Raw genomic sequence first — 12,064 nt, 5'->3', positions numbered from 1 at the left:
TTGCACAAACCTCAGTAAGGTCATGGCTTTTCATATTTCTGTAGGAAATTTGGATCCCCAACAATCTATATTTATACAGATGGTAACTAGCAAACCTCGAAAGCCAATTCTGTGATGGGAATTTAGAGTAGTTCCTGTCTATAAGCTTCGGTTTTACATAGTTCTTTTGAAAAATCTGATGCAAAGCATTTTTCCTTTTGAATTGGACATTTATAACCCTGAGAACACAGACTTTTTGAGTTCATTATATCAAATTCTGAAGCTCAATGAGGATTTTAGTAGTTGCTTCGCATCTTGAAATCAATGAATTTTATGATGCAGACTGCAAAGTTTTTGCAACTGATGAACTTGAGCAGCTACGTTTAAGTAAACTTTTTTTTATCCATGCAACATGCTGAAATTTCAGTGTATTACCTGAATGTCAGTGAAAATCGAGTGGCAGCTTGCTTCTCACAATGAAGTTCTAATCCCAACTGCTGTAAATTACAAACCTCGAAAGCCAATTCTGTGATGGGAATTTAGAGTAGTTCCTGTCTATAACTGGTTTTATAGTTCTTTTGAAAAATCTGATGCAAAGCATTTTTCCTTTTGAATTGGACATTTATAACCCTGAGAACACAGACTTTTTGAGTTCATTATATCAAATTCTGAAACTCAATGAGGATTTTAGTAGTTGCTTCGCAACTTGAAATCAATGAATTTTATGATGCAGACTGCAAAGTTTTTGCAACTATTGAACTTGAGCAGCTACGTTTAAGTAAACTTTTTTTTATCCATGCAACATGCTGAAATTTCAGTGTATTACCTGAATGTCAGTGAAAATCGAGTGGCAGCTTGCTTCTCACAATGAAGTTCTAATCCCAACTGCTGTAAATTACAAACCTCGAAAGCCAATTCTGTGATGGGAATTTAGAGTAGTTCCTGTCTATAAGCTTCGGTTTTACGTAGTTCTTTTGAAAAATCTGATGCAAAGCATTTTTCCTTTTGAATTGGACATTTATAACCCTGAGAACACAGACTTTTTGAGTTCATTATATCAAATTCTGAAGCTCAATGAGGATTTTAGTAGTTGCTTCGCATCTTGAAATCAATAAGTTCTAATCCCAACTGCTGTAAATTGTAAACGATTGAGACGCTGTTAATCAGGCAGGTCAGAGATATCAAAATAATGGGTGAAGGTGGCTCCACTGAATGTGGGTCAGGACATCACCATAAATCTAATCTCCTTGTTGAAGACTGGCATTAACATGTAGGCATATTCCAATAGCATATTATCGCTAGCCTTCGAATTTGTAAATGTATCTGGGCCTTGTGATTGTTAACATTCCCATGAATTGTTTATGAACCAGCGATTTTGAAGTTTAGTATACTTTGAACTTTTATCCTTCAAATTTTCTTTACCTAATGGTTACAAGTGCAATTTTGACATGACACTTGTCTTTGAATTAATTGAATTTGTTGTACTGTATTACAAGAAAAAGATTGTGATCTCATGTAATTTTTTGTTTTGCTTGTTCTTGAAAACTAAGAGTAGTTTTACGTGCACGGGCATCATGAATTTTTTTTTATCATTTTACCTCTGAGCTCTGTTGATGGAGATTGATTTCATAACTTCGACAGTTAAATCAGACTTCCAAGAATTCAAGTACAGTATTTTGAAGTGGTAATGTCTACCAATTCAGTATCAATGTCAGAATAATCTACATTGGCCTTTTCTAGGTCACTCGTAATTGCCAGTAATTTCAGGCGTAGAGGAGGGGGACTTTGCAATTTTTCCATTTCTTGAGGCAGCCCGTTCTAATTTTTTTGGGCAGGCTTTGATGTGAGATCGTTGAAGCCTTTATTTTGTTGCACTCGTATGGATAAGTCCATTTATTTTTTTTAGCATATCATAAAGCTTTTATTTTTGGATCTAAGATGGTAATCTAGTTGAAGTGGTGGCTTGTCTGAGGAACTACATTTATGTTCACCTCTAAAGGTCTTCTCAGTTTTATAAACCTTGAATAAATTTTGCATTGCATGAATTCTTAGAAAGTATGGAGATATTTTGACGTTTAGCCTAATTGTTTTTCTTTCAGCTGGTAAAATTGTTATTTTGAACACTTTATTGTATTTGGGGTGGTCCTAGACAGTTTGTTAGAAATAATGTATATTTGCTTTTAATCCTGTCATGACTTTAATGATGGGAGTACAGTATGGATCAAGAATATGCCCATTCTTCGGAGCCATCTGGCTGTTGTTGCTGTAGGGGTTAGTGCCGTCAGTGCATCCCCGTGCTTTGCACTGTAGGCATTACTCAGTTCTTTGCAGTGTCCCTTTGGCCCCCAGCTGCAGCCCTTTTCATTCCTTTGCTGTACCTCCTTTCATGTTTTTTTTCATATTTTTCTTTCCACTCTTATCATTGTTTCATAGTGCAACTATGAGGTTTTCCTCTTTCAAACCTGTCTAATCGTAATTTCCCCTCCAGTGCTGAATGACCTCGTAGGTCCCAGTGCTTGGCCCTTGGCCTATAAATCCCATCCTCCATTCCATCAGGCTGTTGAGTTCAGACCCAACACTAGGGACTTTGCCTAACAAACGGAACGTCCTCATATCCTTCACCTCTTTGTCAACAAAGAGTTAATTCTGAAGGAAACTCTAAGTAGGTAAAAAGTAAGCGTAACTCATTTGTATTTGAGCAGCTACCAGATTTGGTTCTTGGTAGCTACTCTCTATTTCCCCTGTCTGGCCCCCACCCTCTTAATTTTCATGAGTGGAATTTCTGATGGTGTATCTCAAAGGCATTTCAAATTTAACATAAGTTGCATTGCGTACTGGACAGTGTAAAGGTTATAACATATAAGTAATTACTCTAATCAATCGCTAAGTGACAAGAAAATCCCAAAATCCCAATCTTATAAGCAAAATAAGCATTGGATAAGTGAAATCAGGGTCAAATAAAAGGATATGGAAAGAGTAAGGAAATAAGCATTAGTGTTAACATGAAACAGTCCTCTGTTCATTAATATTAGTTATAATAATGCCAGCACCTGGCACCAGTTGTGTAGTGTTTGTGGATTGAATGTCTAGGGACCAGCTGTTTTGTTTGAAAGCATCTGGAAGTGTTGTCTTTCAGTCAGTAAAGATAAATAATTTCATGGGAATAACTTGGTAGTTGCAGACTTCATATCACATTACATACGAGGCATGTTGTGCAAAATGGTTTAAAAGATTTTGTCATCTTTGGGCATTTGTTGATGAGTCTGTAATTGTGGAGAATCATTCCAGTTCTAAATAGATGCCATTCTTTCCATGTGCACAATTTGACTTTAAAAGTAAGTGGCAGCTGGTTTGATTAGAATAAAAGTAAGTGGCAGCTGGTTTGATTAGAATCTTGAAGGCAGTAGATAATCTTTACTTTTATTCTACAAGCCTATGGCATATGTTGTTCCTTCATTAAAATGTTGAAGCTTTACTTTTATTCTACAAGCCTATGGCATATGTCATTCCTTTATTAAAATTTTGAAGCAATTAGTACATATGCAGGAGCACATTCTCTCTCTTCTTGTAGACTGTCAAGTCTGTACTATAATTCATCTGTTCTGATTTTTCATTCATGTTAAACATTTTTTGGCCCTTTGGACAGGGGTAAGCAGTCGCAAGGCAGTAGTAATTAAATTTATCAGACATCGTGAAAATCATAAAGTTAATAGTGCAGTAGTATGGTTAAATGATAAATTCATATCAAACTATGCTCAAACCCTTTTTTTGAACATCAACTTTGCATTTTGTTCATTTTGCATTTTTCCGTCCATTCTGGCTCCCCATATATTTTTCCTGTTTAAATTTACACTTCTATGAAAGTGGCGTGCTTACCCTTCAAAGCATACAAACTTAAATAAATTGTAAAGAAAGTTTTGTTGTTAGATGCCATCATCATCTGGCGACGGGTGCTAAACAAAAATTCTTCACTCCAGCCTTAAGGAGAGAGGTCTTTTCAGATAGCTCTTAAAGGCACAGTAAGGTCACATTCAGGCCTCCACTATAACAACCTTGAAGCAAGGGATTGAGAAACTATCTTTTGCCGGGAATCGAGGGATTTTGTAAGTTTTGCGCAAAGGAGCTTGTGCTTTTGACAAAGTAATTTTTATAGATATGGAACGTTGGTGTTTGCACATACATTTGAGACGCCCTAATAAAATATTTATTAATGACCAAGATGACAAGAGAAAACTTTGATTCTGTTTCTCAAGAAGAATAGATAGACAGTATTCTTATGGTGAAGAGTGCCCCAGTGCTGGGCTTGACAGCCTTATTTGCTAAAATTAGAAAAATATTTTCTTAGAGATTGAAGCAATGAATATTTAATCCAGAAAGCTCTCATCAATCTCTATTATGAATATCAACATAAGTACTTTCAGTGCTTTGACAAAATCTCTCCAGAGCAGCATGAGCTTGGAGAAAACGCAATGGCTACTTTCTTGCATTATAGTTTACAACTAATGTGTATAATGTGAAAAATGTGAGCGAGCACTTAATATCACAAAATCTAATCTTTTCATTGTGGCTAGATCATAAACATACTGAAGCAGAAGAGACAATTGGTCTGTTAGTCCTCGATGACAGTCTGAAATATATTTTTATAAAGGTCCTGTTGGGTTATTTTTAAGTAGATGATAATTCAAAGTAAGCCTTTCAGCATATTTTACTTTCTCGGAGAGGGGTTATTGCTAATTTCGCTGCCAAATACAGCCAAGGGCGTTTCATTCCACTTTGGCAGTTGAGTCTGTTGCGAACGCTAGCAAGGAATTCAATTCTAGTAAGGGCAATTACTTTGCTTCATCTAGCACTTGATGAATTGGTTTCAAAGCTTGATTGAAACTTTGTATGCTGGAAGGAACAATCCCAAATGTTGTACGCCTTCCAGCAGTCTGGTATAATCATGGTTTTAGGAAGAACCTAGTCCAACAGCAGCAGGAGCAGAGTTTCTGTTGAGTGGTCTGGAACGACTTTGAGAAAGTTTCACGTGTAGTTGGTCCGTGCCACTAAACACCAGCATTTGTTGGCTTTATGGCCACTGTTAAACTGCTGTTTGTTGAATTTGCCATATCTTGTGGCAAGCGATATTCCTTAATTTATATTCTGGCAGAAATTGTACCAATCGACCATTGTGATTGATTGTGAAATTTAGGTCTTGAAGACCAAGGGCTGGAACCCATCAGAATAATTCAGTGCTGTAATGAAGGTGAAATAGATTAAATTAATATGATTTATAATGAATAGGTGAATGATGACACAATAGTAAAATTGTGTTAAAATATGAACTTAAAAACTTGAAAAATATTAGATAGAACCAACAAAAAATGTGTATATTAAACTTTTATATCCAAAATATATACTTAGTATAAGAATAAATGACTAAAATCTATCAAATTTACTAAAATCATTTCTCATTAAAATAACCAGATTCTTTCAGATAACCCATAAGGTTATCAGCCTCAATGTCATCATTTAAAATTTGTAAAATAGTCTCCCAGTTAGTAAGTACTTTCCCTAAGGTGATTAAATTTAGAACAGTGCACCAGCACGTACTCAACAGATGGCTGACCACCATAGTGAGCACAAACTGGGGCACTGGTTCCCTTTAAAATATAGCTATGAGTGAAGTGGGTATGGCCATTCTTAAGCAATGTTAGGATGATCTCAAATCTTCCGTCACGATTGAAACCCGAACTCCAAAAATCGATACTTTTTGTAATGTTTCTGTACTTCCTGTTTGTGGATAAAATAAGGGAAGTCCATCTCTGCTGCCATTTTGTACGAGTGTATCATCTGATAACAGGATGCATATCCAAATGTGGCACCTTATTAGTTAAGAAATCATCTTTTGACATCCATTGCTTTACTGTCAGCCAGATCATTCCCTCCTAGACCAGTGTGCCCAGGAATCCAGCAAAACTTGACTGCTTTGTGGCGAACAGAAAGATAAAAAAGCCATTCCTGAGCCTTTTGAATTAAGGGATGGGTAGGGTTAAACTTGTTTAGGGCTTCTAAAACCCTCCTTGAGTCACTACATATAACTGGGGATTTAAATTTATCAGATGCAAGATTTAAAGCATCAACTATGGCTGTTGCTTCACCAGTGATAATCGAAGAAAGTACCTTGTTTATAATGATTAAATTGCAAGGCATAGATTTTTGCCTTGCAATTTAATCGTTATAAACAAAGTACTTTTCTTATTTGGCTCAAAAAGTAAATAAAAAAAAAATTGTCAAAAAAGTGTGCAAAGAAACATTATTTTAATAGTTCAATCAAAAGTATACTGTATCTTAATAAATGCAGACAAATTAAATCCTTTTAATAAATAAAATAAATTCTAACAAACTATTCATGTAGCATATATTAATAAATGTATACAATTTTTTTTTTTAGGTTTACATAATTTGCAGTAAAATATTTAGATCGTCATCATCATCGTCATCCATTTCTTCGGTATATGATATTCCAGGTTGATCCATTGTGCCTTGTTTTGAATGATGATACTTTTCACTTGATGTTACTAGATCAAGTACTGCATTTGGAAAATTGTCACCCAAGTTTCTGACATTCTGTTCAGCCCATACCATATATGAAGTAATGCATTAGTTGTATCTTGTTTTCATTCTATTTCCTTAATTTGGTCTTAATGAGATTCATTTGACTGAAAAAACTCTGTTTCAGCATTAAATGGGGCAGACTCAAGATTGTTATGGCAATAGATGAAAGCTAGTTATGAAGATTTATATTCGATGCATCTTTGTAGCCATTAACTTCAGCCCAAAATTTCAGTGTTCTTTGTTTTGTGCCATTTTTTTTTAGTTATGTTTGACCATTGGAGTTCAATTTTTGTAATATTTTCTGCACTTATATCCAAAGATTCTAAGAGTGGGGCAGTCGAGTTTTTCACTACACGTAGTGTGTTTTCAACACTGAGCAATGACATAGTTTTCAGTACTTGCTCATTATCAGGTAGTCTGTTGCGAAGTTCTGATAAGTAATATAAAAAATTGAGAACATCGTTCTCTAAGGCTTTTCTCTCGATCCTCAGGCAGATGTTTGGGTAGGTCAGATGACAGCTTTTCAGTTTCATAACCTAAGTACAATTTAGGTACTAAGTAGTCTTCCAAATTGCAAGAGAATGGATCAACCCGATGCCGGTTTGAAGGAAGTATCACTCTGTTCACTAGATTTTCTATCAAAAGTGTCAAGTCAAGTAATTTTGTTGGGTCGCAGTCATTTAGATTAAAAAATCTTGTTCACTCTCTGAACCTCATTTAACACAGACTTTAGAAAAACCAAATATGCATGATTATATTCATTTGTACAAAGACTTTAGAAACACTAAATGATTTTGTTAAACTAAAAGTGATTTTGCCATTGGTCATCACTGTAAGCTAGTCAAAATGGGTTTGGAGCATTTCCATCATTTATGTAACATCTTTGTCTTGATGATTTTGTTTCAAACAAAAATGAGTTTTTAGTCTCTGAACATGCATCAGACACAGCTAGCTGGACTGAATGGCATGCACAGCGGACATGCACTAATGCAGGAATTTCTTCCTTTAGTGTTTTGTAAACCCCATTGTTTATCCCAACCATGACACTAGCATTGTCAGATCCAATGCCAACCATATTCTGCAAGTTCAGTCCAAAAACATGTAAAGATGATTTCAGAGCATGGATGATACCATTTGCATCACATTTGTGTAGAGGAGTGAGGTGTAAAAATGTAGAAACTAACTAATGTGACTGTTTACTAAAGAAATGAATAGCTAATCCCAAATACTTAATAACAGATGTATCTGTGGATTCATCAGTTAAAATGCTGTACTTCCTATCACCTATGTCTTCCTTCAGCTTAGCAACAAAGTGGGGCATAAGAACATTTTTAAGTACTGCAGAGCTTTTAGTTCTATGCATTGCAATATCCGCTGAAGTCTTATCAGAGAAATATTTTTTTATGACATCCACTAGGTTATCACAAGAACTAATCGCACAATGTTTAGCAATGAAAAGCCACAACTGGGCCTCTGCTCGAGCCACATCACGATATTTTTCAACTTTAGGAAAACTAATCTTGAATTACCTGGAAGAAGAAAATGGTTTACTATTCACTTGGTGATTCTCACTTTTTGCGTGAGCCTTTGTCATAGAATTTTGCTCTAATTGTTGTCTTGCAATACTTGCAATAAACATTTCTTTCATCATTAGGAACTTCTGTGATCCAGTCTTTGCATACCTCCTCTTGCAGCCATTCTTTTCTAAATTTTTGCTTGTGTGAGACTTGCTTTGGCATGTTTGAAATAATGATAATTTCTCCACTTTATGGAAAATTCAAAATTATTCCGACTAGAAATACTCGAAACAGATGGACATGTAAGGATGGTATAGAGTGACATACTGGCTGTGTTTTGTCTGGTTTATTGGTGGTTCCTTACTGAATGAGTGTACAGAATCTTTGAAGTTATTGGCTGGTGCGAGCCGCAAAGTAGTTTCTACACAGACAGGGCAAAACAGAGGTAATATTTCGGACATCTATGTTTGTTGACAGACAAACAGATAGTGATTGTGAGACATAATAAACATACAATGATACAGCATGTATCAATGGAAAGGCCAGAAAATTCCACATAAGGTCAATTGCATGAGACTCGAGACAGATTAATGAATACTGTACAATGCTGTAGCGTAATATATGTAAAATGGCTGGACGTTTGGCGTCCTCACAAACAGAAACATACATATAGTTTGATACAGAAGATTCAGTGGAACATTGAGTACATGATTGGAATGCTTGCATGGCAATGCAAGTAGTGGTGATTGTACATAAATCAAGACAATAATGGTTAGGGAGACACAGACGGAAATATTGTATGGTAGGAGTTGCGTTCCTTGAGAGAGAGAAAATGGGATGCCCTTTTTTTTGTCTTGTTCCCCCTGATGGATGACGCACACACACGTGCACGCTCGAAAGAGACCGCGATGCGGTATCTTACAGACACAACACTTTAAACTTTGTTTGAATTCAACAGGAAGCGGCACAAGGTTTTACTAGTTCTCTCGCTGAAATCATCCGGGAAGGAAACTATACTGCTGACCAAGTTTTCAATCTGGACGAGACAGGCTTATTTTGGAAACGTATTCCTAGCCGTACGTACATATCCAAAGAGGAGAAGACGGCACCAGGCCATAAAGTCAGTAAGGAGAGGCTGACTTTACTACTTGGGAGTAATGCCAGTGGTGACTTCAAGCTGAAGCCCTTGTTAGTGTAACTGGCTTAAAATCCAAGGGCCCTAAAGGGAATTTTCAAGCCTCGGCTCCCTGTCATTTGGAAGGCTAACAAGAAAGCCAGGGTCACTGTTGCTATCTTCGAGGAATGGTTCGGTTAAAAAGTATTTGGAGGAGAGGGTCTGGAATTTAAGGTCCTGCTGGTGTTGGACAATGCCCCAGGTCAGCCTACTGATTTGGGTGAGATTTCTCCTGAAGTGAAGGTAGTCTACCTTCCACCAAACACTACATCGCCTCTACAGCCGATGGACCAGGGAGTCATTGCTAGCTTCAAGGCTTACTACACTAGGAGGACATTTCGCCATGTCCTCAGGGTCATCATTTATATCATTCTTGTTATTGCAGAGGAAAAGTTCTGTCCTGATTCCACTGCACCTGACATATAATAGAATTACCTCCACCAACCTCTCCTGGTAAGGAATTTTTGGTTTTGTTTTACTGTGCAGTACAGTACTGTACATACTATGTAAATTGTTTTATGCTGTAAAGTGCTGTACCTGTACAATATACTGCTGTACTGTATGTTACTATACATATATTTATGCAGTACTGTTTCATAACCTAATTATTTTTTTCATTATCATTCCAGGATTGAGCCACCACCTTGCAAGTGATGACCCTCCAGTAATAAACCCACCATCCTCTCCAGCTGTATCTGGTAAGGAATTTTTTTTTTTTTTTTGTACATATGTAAATCATTTTTTTTTTACTGTAAAGTACTGTACAATATACTGTACAGTACAGTACTGTACTGTACTGTACTAATAGTGTATATATTTATATACAGTACTGTTGCATAACCTAATTTTTTTCATTATCATTCCAGGATTAAGCCACCACCCTACAAGTGATGACCCTCCCCCAGCAGTACTCACCAGCCTCTCCAGCTCTATCTGGTAAGAAAGTTATTTAATTTTATTTGCTTTACTGCATGGTACATACATATATAAATTGTGTAAATATACAGTAAAGTACTGTTTCATAACCTAATTTTTTTTTTGTCATTCCAGAATTGAGCCTCATGTTCGCAGGATGACCCAGAGTCCGTACTAATACAGAATGGAATTCTTCACTTAATTATTGCTTAAATGGTTTTATTGATTGTTATAAATTTTAGAAACAACAAGTGTACTACAGCAGTACTGTACTGTACAGATTGTATCATTATTCCAGATCCAGAAGTTACGCCCTCCTCCCAGGCCCACCCCACTCTCTCCTGCTGCATCAGGTAGTACAGTGATCCCATCCTCAAACCCCAACTCGCCAGACTTTGCACCCTCTCAATGTCCACCGGGTAAGAAATTCTTCATTTTTATATACCGTACATACTGTGCTTTGTTTTTAGGTGTAGTACAACTGTACACTTTTGTTACTGTTACGAAAGACTTGCAGTACAGTATTGTATCATTTTTATCTTATTCCAGACTCCCTGGAAGATTCCGTCACTTAGCCAGTTTCCAGGGGATATGTACAGCAGCATGAAAATTTACAAAAAAAAAAAGATAAGGAGACATTGACTTTTTTTATTGGTGTACTGTACTGTATTTACTGCTGTGCATGTACATAGTATACAGTATTTAACAAAAATATATTTTTTACTACAGTAGTACAATATGTACTATACAGTACTGTACTGTATATACATTATTACTGTACATATAGTGTTCTGTACATATACTGTGTACATTACTGCACAGTACTAATTTTGATATTTTTATTACAGACTGTGTACCTGTTGTACAGAATTCATCGGCAACTACAGTATACAGTACTGTACTGTACTGAACTGTGAACTGAACTGTATAAGTGTTAAGTACTGCTGTACTGTACCACATAATGCACATCCCCATCTCCCACAACCAGTTCAGTATATCTTTCAAAATCACTAAAAATTAGGTAAGGAATTCTTGACTTTTAATTTTTATACATTTTATATTGTTTTATAAAATACTTTCCTTTATATTTGCATACAGGAAGTACAGTTACAGTATATTGACAATTTCAAGAAAACATTTCAGTCCCCTGAAAATGGCCAAATTTTCATTTTTTTACTGTATTTGGTTACACTGTCACATAACTACATGTTATTTTTTATAACAAAATGTATGCTTGGTTTACTATAACAAAATGTATTCTTGCTGAATACTGTACTGTACCAATGTTAATATTTTCATTACAGACTAATATGTACCTGCTGTACAGAATTCATCAGCAACTACAGTACTGTACATCTTTCAAAATCAGTGAAATTAGGTAAGGAGTTTGTACTTTTTTCATTTTTATACACTTTTTTTTTTTTCATTTTGATATACGGTATATACTGCTGCACGTATGCGGTACATGGTACAGTATTTAACAAAATTATATTTTTACTACAGTACAGTATGTACTGTACTTTATTACTGTACATATACTGTGTACATTACTGTATTGCATAGTACTAATTTTAATATTTTTATTACAGACTGTGTACCTGCTGTACAGCATTCATCACCAACTACAGTAAAGTGTACTGTACTGTGCACATCTCCATCTCCCACAACCAGCACTGTGTATCTTTCAAAATCACTGAAATTAGGTAAGGAATTCTTCGCTTTTTAAAAATTTTTATACATTTTATATTTTATAAAAACTCTATACAGTAGTTGCTTACAGGACTGTACAGTAGTACAGTATATTGTGTACTTTAGTATACTGCACATTACTAATACATAGTAAATTTTTACATTTCCAGAATCCCCTGAAAATTGGCCACAC

The 12,064-nt window shown here is 35.7% G+C and overlaps 1 long non-coding RNA gene across 4 annotated transcripts in view; it reads left to right on the top strand.

Moving 5' to 3' along the window:
* Positions 1 to 12,064, top strand: part of LOC136853172 (uncharacterized) — a 143,739-nt gene extending 131,675 nt beyond the window's left edge. Inside the window, exons 1-9 of one of the 4 annotated variants that reach the window (XR_010857380.1) lie at positions 7,504 to 9,720; positions 9,897 to 9,965; positions 10,134 to 10,203; positions 10,318 to 10,349; positions 10,481 to 10,601; positions 10,732 to 11,203; positions 11,487 to 11,560; positions 11,772 to 11,885; positions 12,042 to 12,064. This is a non-coding gene — a long non-coding RNA (uncharacterized lncRNA). Of the gene's footprint in view, positions 1 to 7,503; positions 9,721 to 9,896; positions 9,966 to 10,133; positions 10,204 to 10,317; positions 10,602 to 10,731; positions 11,204 to 11,486; positions 11,561 to 11,771; positions 11,886 to 12,041 lie in introns of those variants that run through there. The other 3 variants (XR_010857378.1, XR_010857377.1, XR_010857379.1) reach the window with 3 other exon arrangements.

This window comes from Macrobrachium rosenbergii, chromosome 26 (genome assembly GCF_040412425.1).
Source record: "Macrobrachium rosenbergii isolate ZJJX-2024 chromosome 26, ASM4041242v1, whole genome shotgun sequence".
Classification (NCBI taxonomy): Eukaryota; Metazoa; Arthropoda; class Malacostraca; order Decapoda; family Palaemonidae; genus Macrobrachium; species Macrobrachium rosenbergii.
This window is presented reverse-complemented; position numbering and strand designations above follow the sequence as displayed.